Consider the following 14791-nt stretch of genomic DNA (forward strand, 5'->3'; position numbering starts at 1 on the left):
TAGTATTTAATCAAAGTCAATCATGGGATTTTTCTGATGGGGTGTACCAAGAAGACACCTACAAATTGGTATTTGTACAATATTTAGCTAAGAACATTTTTACTTCTATCAAATCTAATTAAGAGGAAAATACAAAGAATATACTCAAGTTTCTAGCTCTACTTTATCTTTTCATCTGGACCTCTAATTCCTCCATCTTCTTCCCTATTGTCATTCTCACTATCCAATTGTTTTATGTGTCCTGATCCTGATCACTGAGAAAATATAACAAACAATGAAGAATATTTTACCTTAGATTTTGAAGGTGTGCACCGGGTCATATGTTTAATCCAAGGCCTGAACAATGGGATGCAGTGAAACTTTTATGCCTATCTATTCCTCCTTTGTCTCCTCTCCATTGATACTTGGACTATGTACTTCCCGACTATCTCTTCTGTCATGGTAACCTTATCCTATGTATTAGGTGGATTAGTAGCTAGGCGTAGAAGATTCACTCTTCACTCTTTACTCTCTCTCTCCTTCTCGATCTTCTGAGCAATATGGATCTTATTTACTATGTACAATCTAATCCTATACCACAAACCTCTTTCTGAACAACAAACATACCTTGTCCCACTACATAGGGTTCCAACTATGCTTCTCACCTCAACCTCTCCCAATGATAATGTACGGGTCTCCAATGCTTCTAATGTGACCAACTACACCACTGACAACCTGACGCCTCTTGGGAGATATCGACCCCCATTATGGATCCTGTCATTGAACTAAATCGACTATATCTCTTGTCACTTGTCTCTTTCTTGACATCATTCCCTATATTTTTCTCTAAACCTTCATCTCTTCTACTATGCAAAATTCTCTTTCTCTATCACTATTTTTGACTTATTTGGAGAATAGGGATTGATTTTGAGGATACCACAACCTATGTAAGAGACTAGTGGACATATTTATAGGTAGGTGGATACTTGGACCATGTAACATCTTCTTTGAATCACATAATAGAGAGGTCAATCACATGGAAGTTGGCCGAAAGAGGTAGCCCACAAGGTGTGAAGCATGTTATTAATGTATTTTCCTTCTCTCTTATTTCTGCTATTATCCATTTCTTCATTCTAGCATTTCATTTACTAATTAAGCTAACACAAACTTATAATTAATGAAAATTAACTCACTAACTTTTGGATCACCTTTGAAGGATTGTCTTCCCCTCATGAAGTCTTTTTTTCCTCTTCAGATTAGTAGAATCCTTTAAGTTATGTGATTGAAAGGAATAGAAGGTTAAATATTGATACATGCCCATTTCAATTTGTGAAGAAAGTTGGAACATCTCGGAAAATTCCCCCAAAATGGCTCACCAAAATTCTTGAAAGTGTTCATCCCCATGAGGTAAAAAAATAATAATGAGAGATTCCCTAAATTATGACAAATCCTATGTATGCAATACTGATTCAATTGATGTAGATGACATGGATATTTCATATGAATATGAATTGAATTTATGTAATAAATTTGAGCCAAATTCCTTTAAAGAAGCTTCTTCTCATCATGAATGGAAATAATAAATGCATAAAAAGTATAATTATCTCATAAAGAATGGAACATGGAAGTTGGTGGACCCTCCATATAGAAGAAAACCATTTTTTTGTAAGTGGGTCTATCAGAACAAGTACAAATCATATGGCTTACTTAACAAGAACAAAGAAAGGCTCATGAAAAACCAATTTGCACATAAATAATTTATTGATTATGAAGAGACTTTTGAACCCACAACAAAATAGGCCACCATCCAGAATCTCTTTTCTTTGGAAGCTCATAATGGATGAAAAGTTAATCAAATAGATGTGAATATTGTTTTATTGAATGGAGACTGTTACACAGTAATTTGTCACTGTCTCCCTGTCAGTCTCCCTACTGTGTCATGAGTTCAAATTAATCATGCTCATGCTCTCTAATGTTGCCAAATGACCCACTTTGCCAAAGTTTTACTATCATCGCGACTTTTGTCAAAATAACCACGCTGATGGGCGCTCCATAACAGACCGAATGCGCTGCCAGCGCGGAAGCACACGTGTTTCCCGCGCTGATCGAATTTCATGAGCCAGTGCGTTTGTTATTCATATCTGATTGCGCTGACATGACCTTCTTTGTTATTCAGTTGTGATGTCAGCGCTTCAGTGCAGTTATGGACCCGCGCTGATCCAGTTTGGGCGAGTTTGTTCTAACAGCCGGCCTTCCAGATGACTCCAAACCTGGTTGTTGGCCTTGTAAATGTCGCCCTCCCGCAGGAAGTGGCATGTCTGGATCTCCGCGGAAGTCTATGCCAGCATATGGCCAGTCCTCTACAAAAATAACCTGCCGATCCAGCCACTCTCGAAAATATACACCCCATGCCACTGGGCGTCCGCCACCTCCGCGCGGCATGACATGGCCCCATCGACTAGCCCTCGTCTCTCGGGGACCTCTGGGTGGATCCACGACCATGTCCTGCAGCTGTAATGCCGGCACCCGCTCCAGCATGAGCGGGACTAAAATGGACCCGTAGCCAAACTGTTTCGACTCACCGCGTCGACAGTTGCTCAGTTGTCTCTTCATGCTGGTTGTTACTGCTGCTGCCCAGTTGAATATGGTGGGCTGTAAACACTCGAGAGCTAATAGTAGATGGGTCTTTGAGGCCTCGTGATTGGCCAAGCAGCCCGCTGCCCGGGTCACCAGGAAGAGTATGGATCGAAGGACGATGTCCTCCACCGTGGGAATACCTACCTTCCCACTCCGTGTTTTGCGTGCCTGTGGGCACACCCGAGCCATCAGCATATCGAGGGTTTCACCACTGGGTCGTTGCCCCTCCAGAATGGGCATCTCGCCTCGGCGTGATAACCCGGTCAAAAAATAAATGTCCGTGGAATCAAACTCGATATCACGGCCTCGAATCGTAAACTTTCCATCAACAGGATTCCAGGCTCTGATTAGGAACTCGAGCAGATCAGGTTGTGCTCGCAGGCGTGGAGTGAGGAAAAATTTGAGCAACCCGCATGCCCGCATTGCATTGCGGCACCCAGCATCGGCATAAGCCGCTATATCTTCGTTATCGTGAGCTCTCTCTTGCCAAACAAATGCCATTGTGTCCTGCATGACCACAAAAAAATATTAGAGCCCTGACCGTTGAAGTTTATACGTTCAAAATGATAAAAATATAATTTCACGGCGTCAGCGCGACTGTTTTTAAAACAGTCGCGCTGATCATGGCGCCCCTTTGTTTTTTTCCTTGGGTCAGCGCGGAAGCACACGTGTTTTCTGCGCTGATCCGGAGGTGGTGTGTGTAAAAATTAATCGATCAGCGCGGACCCGATGAGGAAATCCGCGCTGACCGAGAGCGCATTGAAGCTCCAAAAATTTGCCCAAATGGCCAATTCCCACCGTGGAAATGCTGCAAAAAGGACTCAAAGTGAAGCGCAGGGAAAGGAGAACCTACCTGGAACAAGTTGCAGGATGGATGGTGTCCGCACGGGATGGAATTCGCTCCGTCAACCTCGCAGCTCCACAACGTTCTCCACGGCTCAAAATGGTAACAATGGTAAAAAATTTCTTTTACCCCCCTATTTATGGTCAAAAATTTATAATTGACTATGGTTTTTCATAAATGTGGGTTTTTGTCATGTTTTTACCATGTATTTAGTGCTAATGTCGCTGTATTATGCTTTTATGCATGTTTTACTATGTTTTTAACATGTCGAACAGGTTTACGCGTGCGGTGTTCTTGTGCAGGTTCTAGTAACCGGCAGGGTCACGACGGTCCTATACACACTTGGTCCCAAAAACGTCGTCTTTAAGCTCTTTTTCGACGTAAAGCAAGAAAAGATGGCCGAGCTCCCTTTCGGCTCGTTAAAAGGAATGAGAGGCGGTCGCTTTTAAAGCTCTTTTTCCAACCGTTTAACTTAAAAAGATTGCCGGGTGTTTGTCGTTTCGCACTCGTTATTGGCTCCAAAATGACGTACTTCTGACCGCTTTTTTACTTTTTCGGGTCGAAGTTACTATTTACGAAAAGTACTCCTCGATCATACTGGTCGGGCGGTTCTTTCGAGCATTGTTTTATACTTTTTTGGGCTCGAGAGACACAACTTTACGAAAAAGGACCCCCCTGGAGTTTTCTTTTCCACTGTCTTTTCAGACTCTCTAAACAGGAAAAGACGCCGAGTTCTTCCTTTGTCAGGCTCGTTAAAACTTAATGACATCGGACACCGTCGAAATGACGCTTTCCAAGCATATGCTATCCCCGTCAAGCTTGTCGTCCAAAAATAATCGGGGTACCTGCCAGAAATGGTGGGGAAAATGGAACTGTAATAATTGTCGTGTCGGCAGTATGTCGCTCTTGAACATGGCACTAGTCTGCATTCGTGTCTGGGTGGGGATTTCGCATCTTATTTTACACTAGCCTCCATGGGTTTGGGTTATCCTATTTGGCCTCTCATCTGCTCATTGCCTTGTCACCATGACCTCTGCTCATTTGATGTCAGATACTGCCAAATCCACTGTCGTGCTGCCAATATGTTCAAGAGAAGTTGACCTATGCAAAATTACAACCTCCCTCTGATACCTCACACAAAATATCTTATCCTTATCTGTCTCGTGTCGATGATGTGGGAAGCATTATGGACCACCTTCGATCAAGGTTACTTCCTGTCGACTTCAGCTCATTATCCAGGAAGGTGACTTAGAGACTCCCTTCAGGTGCCTTAGAGCCTGCATGCCTCAATGGCAGGTTCTTCGTGTTCGACGTAAGGTTTTCATCATTGGCCTCCGATCAAATGATTTTGCGGGTGTTCGACACCAGCTCATTGATTCACACGCCGTAGATTGTACCTATGAGTACCTTGAGGACCATTGTCATTATTGGTGGTACCTCTCGCGTCTGTTAACAGTTTTCATTATTGACTGGTAATCGGACGATGTTCATGCATGTTCGACTTCAGCTCATGTATTCACATGCTTGGACTTGTACTTTGTTCGGGTCGGGATGGAACGCAAGACCCTGGATTTTTGTCTGTTGCAATCCAGGTTGCGATTTTGTAGATTATTATTACATGACTCGTTGATGGATGGCTGCGCCCATACCTGAGTCTTTTGGATGGCTGCGACCATACCTTATTATCATCATGGTCTCTTCAGCTGGGTGGCTGCGTCCATACCACAGACCTTCTTCGTATGTCTATTGGATGGCCGCGCCCATGCCTAGACTACATGTAATAGATGCTCAGAGATATCAGTTGTACATACGTGCAGATTCTTCCTGGTGGTGTTCCAGTTCAGCGAGTTTTGTAAAGCATTTCACCCCTCCCACTCTCTCGGGCTTCATGCTTTAGGGGGCATCTGTTACACAGTAATTTGTCACTGTCTCCCTGTCAGTCTCCCTACTGTGTCATGAGTTCAAATTAATCATGCTCATGCTCTCTAATGTTGCCAAATGACCCACTTTGCCAAAGTTTTACTATCATCGCGACTTTTGTCAAAATAACCGTGCTGATGGGCGCTCCATAACAGACCGAATGCGCTGCCAGCGCGGAAGCACACGTGTTTCCCGCGCTGATCGAATTTCATGAGCCAGCGCGTTTGTTATTCATATCTGATCGCGCTGACATGACCTTCTTTGTTATTCAGCTGTGATGTCAGCGCTCTAGTGCAGTTATGGACCTGCGCTGATCCAGTTTGGGCGAGTTTGTTATAACAACCGGCCTTCCAGATGACTCCAGACCTAGTTGTTGGCCTTGTAAATGTCGCCCTCCCTTCTCTGGCATGTCTGTTTCGTCATTTGAGCCACCTTCCTTGGAGATAAGCTCATCCTCCCACCATTCATGGAGACTCCTTCCTATTTAAGCCTCTACCATTGCCATGAGCAGCTAGTTTGGATAGTTTTTTTTAGTGTGGAATTGATAGTGCTTAGACTGCTACTGCTAGTAGGTAGTTGGTGTGACAAGTGTGGATTTGCTAGAGAGCTTAAGGAAGGTTGTGAAGTGTTGCTTTCTTGTGTGAACTTATGTGAGAGAGAGTTTTTGTCTTGGGAGATCTACCTCCAAGGGTGAATGCTTAAGAGACTTGCTAGCTGGACCCTCTTGAGAAGGACTCAACGTCAGAACTTTGGTTGTACCTTTCTCTCTTATTGATTAATAATAGATGACTACTATTATGGTTCCATTCTCATTTGTCTTTGTAATGGTTAATGTGAATTACGTCCTTTCTGACTGATGTATAATTGCATTTATTAGATTTCACGCTTGTGTTTGTGTTTCTCTTCGTGTGTGCAGGTATCTATCTACGGGGATCGTGGAAGATCGTGACCGGCCAAAGCGAAGGAGCGAGAATGACATCTCTTCATCAAACAATAGCGTTGGAATCCAAGTAGGTGTTCATTGCCTATCTTTTATTTGCAATTAGGAACTTGCATAGTAGCATTGACTGATTGTTGCTAGACCCGTTCTGGGCTAGTAGGGATCGCCTCTATCCGTAGAGGGGATTTACCTCTCCAACAGAGACTTGAAAGAAACTATCTTCATGGTTCAATCAAAAGGTTTTTCTATAAAGGGAAAATAACAAAAAATATGTAAACTTAGCAAATCCTTATATTATCCAAAGAGAGCACTCGATCCTAGTATGAAAATCTAAATAAGAATCTTCTGAAATTGAGTTTCCAACACTTTAATCTTAATGATGCAACTATGTTTGTCATTAACGTCAAAAGAATTGGTGTATATCTTGTGGTTTGTGTGGATGATTTATTGGTAACAAGGAATAATGAAAAATATAATACATGCATAAAAAAAAATTTGAAGAAGGGCTTTGAGATGATAGATTTGGGGCACCTTCACTACTACTTGGGCATTCGAGAGACCCAACATCCAAAGTATATATATCTCTCTCTCAAAATAAGTACATTGTAGAATTGTTGAACATGTTGGCATGGTTGGACTTAACCCTTTATCTACTCTAAGGCCGCAAAATTTGAGGTTCATATCAAAAGAAGGGAATGGATTTGATGATGCAACTAAGTACAAATAATTTGTGGGAAGTCTTATGTACCCCACTATTACTACACTAGATATTTCAATTCTTGTTTGAATTATTTCCATATTTATGTGAAATCCTTATGAAGGACATTAGTTAGGTATAATAGGAGTTTAAAATTACTTTAATGGAACTCAAGGATTTCAAATAAAATATTCATAGTTGTATGACTCCATCGTGATTGGATATTTTAATTTAGACTTTAACAGAGATAAAAAAAAAATGAAGTATCTACTTTAGGTTATCTTATGAGTCTTGTACCAAGAGTTGTCTCTTGGAGGCCACACAAACAATTAGTAACAATAGAATCTAGGAAAAAGGAAGCATATGTGGTAGCTACATAAGAAAAAAGGAGATTGTGTGACTCAAGAAATTTCTTGAAAACTTGTAGGAGAAACAAGTCAACTCTATTCCAATTTTGATAGGAAATACTTCTACAATCAAGTCAGACAAGAATTATATGTGTCATGATTGAAAAAAACATGTCAACATAAAGTATCATTTGATTTTATATCATGTAGATACCAAGACCAGTTGTGGACCATTCATGTAAGAAAATGTTCCAAAACAAGAAAATTGCAGACATCTTCACCAAATAACTTGGGAGAGAAAAGTTTGAAAAATTCTAAATGCTTCTTGGGCTCACTGAAACCCATTCAAATAAAGGGGGGGATGTTAAACATTAAATCCTTAGGGATTTGGTTATTTGTAAACATTTTGTAAATATGTGAATATGGGAAATATGAAATGTTAGAATGGGAAGAGACATCAAACCTTAGAAATTGAAACCAAAGGTCATGACATCATTATATATATATATATATATATGTGTGTGTGTGTGTGTGTGTGCTTTATTAATGGAATTACATTAAAATTTTGTGAGATACCTCACCTAGCTTGACATTTCCTTATAACCCTCTCTATCTCCTATCCATTTATTTTATTTTATTTTTATTTTTTTCCTATGTGGTTCATGGACCCCGGACATTGATGACTTCTACGTTCATGAAATATTTGTATGAGGAAAATCCCCCCTGAAGGTATCACTTCATGTCGATTCAACAACATATCCTAACCCTACGACTGTCAAGAGAAGTGAACCCATGGCCTCTTAATTGCAAAATTGATTTAATGATGAGGAATCAACCAATTGAGCTAACCCTTGCAACTCTTTATCTCTTGTACATAAATGTCAATGAGAATAACTTAAGATAGCATTGTTTTTTCCCCATATTTTTATCACTCTCATAAGAATAAATGTTGAGGCATAATGTATGAGAAAGCTTCCTATGCCACTTTAGTCCTTTGAGATAGCACTCATGTTAGAGGAGGGGTATCCTTGATGAATTAGATATTCTCTCAAGAGGCATGAGGTGGGTTTCAAGAAGATATCATATTTTTAGCCTAAAAATTACTTATAAAATATTTGAGATATTGTAACATAGCCCATACTCACTTATAGGCATATGTCACTAAAATTCAACCTATCACATAGGGAAATTTTCAAGTTTCTTCAAGCTTAATTCATATCTTTCATAATTAATGTTCTAATAACATTAATTAAGTAGTTATATCCTTCTTCAAGACTCTTATTGCCTTATTCTCTACTATATTACCACATTATAAGGGACCCAAACCCCTTGTCTAAGTTTTGATATCACACTATAACATGTCAATGTTTCCTTGATACCGCATTATATTATGCTTTACATATCATACACTTATATATATATCAAATAATAAGTTAGATCATGCATAATTTATGCATAACACATAACAATCTACAAAATTATACACATGAAAAACAATGGAAATTAAGAAAATAAATAACAAATAATACTCATCATAAAAGAACATATCTTAAAAAACACTCTTCTTTTAATAATCACCAACTAGAGCTAGACCTTAGATGTTCCACCTAGCATAGATACTATTATTAAAACTATCTTAACATTAGGTCACCCCCAAGCTAGGGCTATGACTCCACCAAGGTAAAGGATGCCTAAGCCAACTAGGTATAACAATTGGTACAAACAATAGCTAGGCCAACATAGAAAAATCTAGTAACAATTAAAACCACATTGGCATTCCCCTTAGCCTACATACTCCAAGGAATATCCTATTCTCTACTTTGTAGTCACTCAGATTATCCCATATCCCTTCCAGGACTCCAAAAACATCTAGTTACGATATCTCAGAGTTGTGGCTCCAATAAGTCCAACTAATATAATGGAGCGTCCATGCACCCTCTAGGCCTCACACCGATGGAAACCTATCTAAAAAAGTATGCCTCTATGGATTCAACCTTCCTTGAGGTGACCCAAGGATATTGTTCACCCAAATCCATTTATGATCCTTAGGGTTCAAGAGTTAACAAGGTGTATGGATTTCATTGCTCAGACCTACAACTAATGAAAGGATGGCTCACCATCCTATATAACACATGTAGATGTACATTTACAATTGGGTCAATTTAACAATATTACAATTATAGCTTCGGTTTTATTAAGAATCCAATAAGCTTGGGAGCTCAATCTATTTTAACCATAGGAATGACATTCTAGACCACAAGCACCATAATTAAATTTTTCATGAAAAATTACTCAACGAAAATGGAATTTACAGTTGATGGATATTTTCTTACAAAATATTTCCCATAGTTGCAATCTAAAAAAATAATTGGGCACATAAAATAAATCCAAAAAATTTAAATGAATACCCATGAAATAAATTGACTCGATAAATGCAAGAGAAATAGCTACAAACTTATACTTCATTAGTGTAATGTATATATAAATTGTTTTACATAAGCACTCCTCCATTCTTACATAAAAAATGTTCTCAAGAAGAAAGGAAATTGCATTCGAGGGTTATTTTAGTTTCTTCTTCCATTTCATAAAAATTGGGATAGAATTCATATGATGAGATAATGGATTAGCTTTGGTGAAGGCTACAATGTCCTCTGCATCTTTGATATTCTTAAATCATGATTATGTAGCATTTAGAATAAAGGAGAAGCATGGAGCTCGGTTACACTTTTTGGCGAAAAAGGGCACATTTGGGTGTAAAAAACAATGACTTGATCGATCCATTTAAGTGCTCAATTGAGTCCTTTTTGAACACTTGATCGAGCTCCTTGGGCACTAAAGAAGAAGCTTGATTGAGGGTTAAAAACTAATCCTTTATCGACCTATAATGCTCAATCGAACCATAGTGCTCGATTGAGCACTATATATATATATATATATATATATATATATATATATATATATATATATATATATATATATATATATATATACTGCTCCCACTGTCTATGCGCAACATTTGCACAGACCAAAGGAGATCAAACGAGAGTTTGATCGTAGCTTGACCGAGATCATTAGAGCTCGATAGAGCAATGAAGCCTTCAAACCAATCTCGCCAACCATCCTGCCAACATCAAAGAGGCTCAAACGAAGGTAGATACTTTATTCTTTGTCTTTCTTATTTACTTTTTTTTTGCAAATTGTCAAAAAACAAAAAAAAAACAAAAACAAAACAAAACAAAACAAAACAAACAAACCATGTACAAACATCTTGAAACTATACAAAAACCACAAAAAAAACCGTTCAAAAAAGCTTAGAAAATCACAAACCCAACCAAGAAAACCATATTAAAAAAAAAACACATCAAAACATGGACCAAAAGATCTTGAAACTATACAAAAACCACGAAAACCACAAAAAAAAACCCTTCAAAAAGCTTAGAAAATCACGAAACCAACCAAGAAAACCATATTAAAAAAAAACACATCAAAACATGGACCAAAACCACAAAACCAACCTTTAAAACCATAAAAAAAAACCCTTCAAAATAACCTAGAAAGCACTTTGAAACCAACAAAAAAACTATAATTTAGGTTTTAAATTTGTTTTTTACTAGCAATATTTTGTGTATTAAATGCATATTTTCTTATTTTGAATGGTAAAAGTATTTTTTTCTAATTATTTTAGGTTTTAAAGTTTTTCTTTACGATTTTATGAAATAAATTTTCAATTTTATTTTTTATCTTTTGTTATTTAAAATTCATTTTAAATTTCTATCAAATTTGACAGAAAATATACCCCAAAAAACTCCAAACTCGAAACAGCAAAACTATAATCAATAAATAAGTAAATTAGGAGCTTGAGAGTTACATGATGAATATGATTGCTCATAGTGAATCTCTATTTATAAAATAAGGAAATTGATTTTATTATATTATTTTAAATTTAAATTAATTTATATTTTAAATATTTTTTAATAATAAATATATTACAATTCTAGTTTTAAGAATAAAATATTAATATTTAAAGTTAAAAATCTAAATAGATAAATTTTTGTGATATATATATATAATAACACAACATGTAACTATATTTAACTATAACATCTCTCTCACACACACATGGATATATATATATATATGCTAATATAACAAAGTTGTATAACTATTTATTACATAACGTAAAGTTATCTAACATATAACACATTTAACATAGCATATAATATAGCTATAACTATTTCATAACTATTTAACTATATAATTATTTAAATATAACTATATATATTTAACTAGATTATAAATTTATAACATATCACATAGCTAGATATATCATAATTCTATATGTATGGTTTATATCATAAAATAAAATTCTCTGTAACTATTTAACATAACATAACTTGTTAAATTTAACATAACATAACACACACACACATATAAAGATATAAAGTTATAACATTATATATATATATATATATATAACATAATGTAACATATACATTGTGGATAACTAAAACTATAACACTTAACATCACATAATTATTTAACACACACACACACATAGATGTTTTTAATAGATAAATTAAATTCATCATAAAATGTGCATTTGGTCTAGTGAATAAAAGCATTTAGACTCTTTTCTAATTTGTACCATATTGTTTCATTATGTAGTGTGTTGAACAAGAAACATCGTCTTCATGTGCTTGCAAATAATACATGTTATGTGTCAAATTCAAACATTAATAATGCAAAGTCTATTGTAGTACTTGGTTGACATGAAATTTTATTAGTTTTTTAAATAGGTTTATTTCATTTTTTTACATATATATTTATATTTAGTTGTGCTATAAATAAAATGCATTATTTAGAAACGAGAAAATGTGTGAGGATAGATTTCATCACATCTTTTGATTGTGTTTACATGGAACTCAATGTACTTTGGTTGATAAATTATCAAAAAATGGACTTCAAATTTCAGGACTTCACGCTATATTATTCTGCTTGAGTTTAGAAATGGTTTTTTCGTCAACATATTTTTCTTGGATTAGTTTATATGTATTATATTTAATATGCTGAGGCATCCCATATACGCACCCCAACTACAAATCATTGTAGTGCAAGAGGGTTTGTTATATGTGGTTGGGATCATGATAGATCACATAGCCCACCAAGAGTTCGTGTTCCCCTAATAGATATTGCCTCTGACACGAGTCGTAGTGTCAGAGGCAATGTTTTTATCTCTATTTATGACCATGCTTGTACATTCAAAGGACCGTCTACACCCATTTCAGGTACACCTCCTGCATTTTTAAATCCTCTTTAAATATTTTGTGTTTATGTCTTGAAATTATCTTTATTTTTAAATTGTCTTCAACTGATGTGTTTGAATTTAATGTATTTCTTATTATGCTTCTAGTTTGTTAATTATATATATGTTAAATTATGTTTATGATTTATAGGTACTCAGTGGGATGAAGCTAAGGATAAGAGTGAAACATTGATCCATCTGTGGGATGATTCTACAAATCAGATCACATTAGATGATATTACAACCCATCATACATGGATCACAACAGAGATAAAGACTATCCCTACCAATTCACTAAATCACCTTGCATTGTATTTGATGTTAGATAACATGACTAGGTTGGTTGAGACATATCAGAGGTTGGACCCACATAGCCACATATTACAGTTCATACATATGGTCAGGAGGCATGAGGTTAGAGGTCCACATTCTTGGGATTTGGTGAAAGAGACCACCAAGGAAATTAATGTTAATTGGGAGTTGTTCGACATCCCTCTGGATCACCCTACTAGACATAAAGGTCCAATCCCACTAATATATTTTAGTAATGTTCATGCAACCCATTTCATGTATGATAGATTCACTGGAGCTTGAGTCAAGTTCCCCAACCATGACCAGGTGGCAGTTTATTTTGATAAGAATTTATATGTTGAGTTTGTGTTATGAGATCAAATTACAATGATGTAAGATCTCATTTTTATGATACCAATAGGGGACATATCTATGAGTGTGAGGGGGTTTGTAGGGACCCTGGGCAAGTACCACCACCTCAGATATTCTTTCCACTAACATCTTAGAGCATGGTATTAACGAGAGAGCTAGAGAAGTTGTCGTAGATTGATGGTAAGACGTGGGAGACTATTGTAGACAACATTTGAGTGTCATTATCTAGTGTGCATGCTGCATTGCATGGAGAGATACAGAGACCACCACCACTGCCTTGTGACCCTCTAGTGCCTTTATATGAGATGAATTTCTCACGATTTTACCCTTTCATCAACCCTTGACACATACATGTATGTATCATGATTTCATTTGTGATACTTGGAGGGTGCATGGCCCACATGAGAATGACCTGGTACATATTTCTATGAAATGTTTGACTCTTATTGTCAAATTTTTTGCATAATTATTTATATTAAATTTTTTATATCATATTAGGTTCCATAATTTATACTAATAAGTTCATGATAACATGTAGACACATCCTAGATACATGGATGAGATTGCGAAGTCATATGAGGGGGCAATTGATCAGTCAGGGCATCCTCGAACATAGCACATTTCCATGGATTCTCCTCCACCTCCACCTCCACATTATATGTTCACTAACGTGGAGGAGAGTTAATATGTACAACCGTATGGACCAACAATTCAAGTAAACTTATTTATTCCTAATATTTCAACGTTTTTTTTAGTTACATAAATATGTTAATTAATTTGTAGGCTAATTATAATTTTTCATTGCCATTGTGTACACAGGCCCATATGTAGAGTGATGTTTATGCCACTGTTATTTGGAGACATGAGTGGGATGTTGTGTTTATAGGCACTGATGATGCAGGTCCATCGATGTAAGCCCCAATCATCAAGCCACATGTAGGGGAGCGCCAAACCCAGATTCATGATCATACCCCCATCCTATCAAACTTGCATTTGGAATCAACATAGGTTAGTAGATTCATGTATATATGTTTACAATTAAAAATGTGGTTCAATACAATTTATTTCCATTTTGTTTATTTTGTACAAATAATGATCTAATTAGTTTGAATTTGAATGTGTTATATTGGAATACCAACTTATAGACACTTACCTTGCATGATATAACTCACATAAGAGTTCTGGTGGTACTTAGAGTGTCATAGTTTTTATGTATTCAAGCTCATTTCATAGGGCATATTCACATGTGTGATATAGACTTTGTATATTTTCGTACATCGACAGTTTATGGATGTACATCGTGGACATTACTTTAGTTTATGGATGCTTATTATTTCAGTTTATGGATGTTCATGTGATATTTATAATTTTTATATATTTTCATATGGATAATTTATTGATACATGAATTCACTATTTCAGTTGATGGATTTGTATTAATATTGTTTATGGATGCTCATTAA

Source organism: Pinus tabuliformis, chromosome 6, assembly GCF_031772625.1.
Source record: "Pinus tabuliformis cultivar Carrire ecotype Pingquan chromosome 6, CPIR1, whole genome shotgun sequence".
Classification (NCBI taxonomy): Eukaryota; Viridiplantae; Streptophyta; class Pinopsida; order Pinales; family Pinaceae; genus Pinus; species Pinus tabuliformis.